Here is a 923-nt window from a genome sequence, read left to right on the forward strand (position 1 = left end):
ATGTATCTGTCTGTCTGTCTGTGTGTGTGTGTGTGTGTGTGTGTGTGTATATATATTCATATATGTTAGCAATACCAATATTTTATTACAATTATATGTGGGCATATGCTTTAGATAAATGTCGTTCTTGTGCCACAGGAGGTACAAGAAAACAAATCCTTACTGTTTTGGAAAAAAACACGAAAATAAATAACACTAAGGTCAGAAGCAGACATCAAGTACTGAAAGAAGATTATCGGAGATTACAAATGATCTATCGAGCTGCTATTATACCTTTTCAGACATAAACTGCACTCAAACATGCACTTGTTTAAATTGTTTACTCAGCACTACCTTAAATCCCATCTACCTCTTGCTGTCAGTGACTAATCACATGGTAATTTCTCTTTGATTTGTATTCATGGGGTTAGGTTTATGAAAATGGCACATTTTGTGACCAAAGTGAAGCAAAGATAAGAGTTAATAGATAATAGGAATATAATTTCAAAAGTTTCTAAAAGAATGAAATCATTTTACAGCTCTTTTTCCTTTTCTTTCTTTCTTTCTTTCTTTATATGACAATACGCTTTCTAATTTTTTCCTTAACTATGGTTAACAACTCCGAAGCTTCCATAAAATACATCTACAAACTCCATAAAAGCCCTTCAGGTGGTTTTGTCACCCATTATACATATTAACATAAAAATATTCCTCTTAATTTATTCCTTTAAAAAAAAAAAAAAAAAGTAGTGCCAAGTTCATAAGACTTTTTCCATCCACTTCAAATTTCATGACTTTCATAACTCTGAAAACCTAAAAAAAATCCAATATTATGTACTGCCCCTAACCCTTTGAGTTGTTATCAATTATTTGAGAATATAAATTCTACAGTAAGCTTTTCAGACATAAAGTACTCCCAAAACATGCCTATTTTCTATATTGTT

This window comes from Sinocyclocheilus rhinocerous, unplaced genomic scaffold, assembly GCF_001515625.1.
Source record: "Sinocyclocheilus rhinocerous isolate Xijiao unplaced genomic scaffold, SAMN03320098_v1.1 scaffold1717, whole genome shotgun sequence".
Taxonomy (NCBI): Eukaryota; Metazoa; Chordata; class Actinopteri; order Cypriniformes; family Cyprinidae; genus Sinocyclocheilus; species Sinocyclocheilus rhinocerous.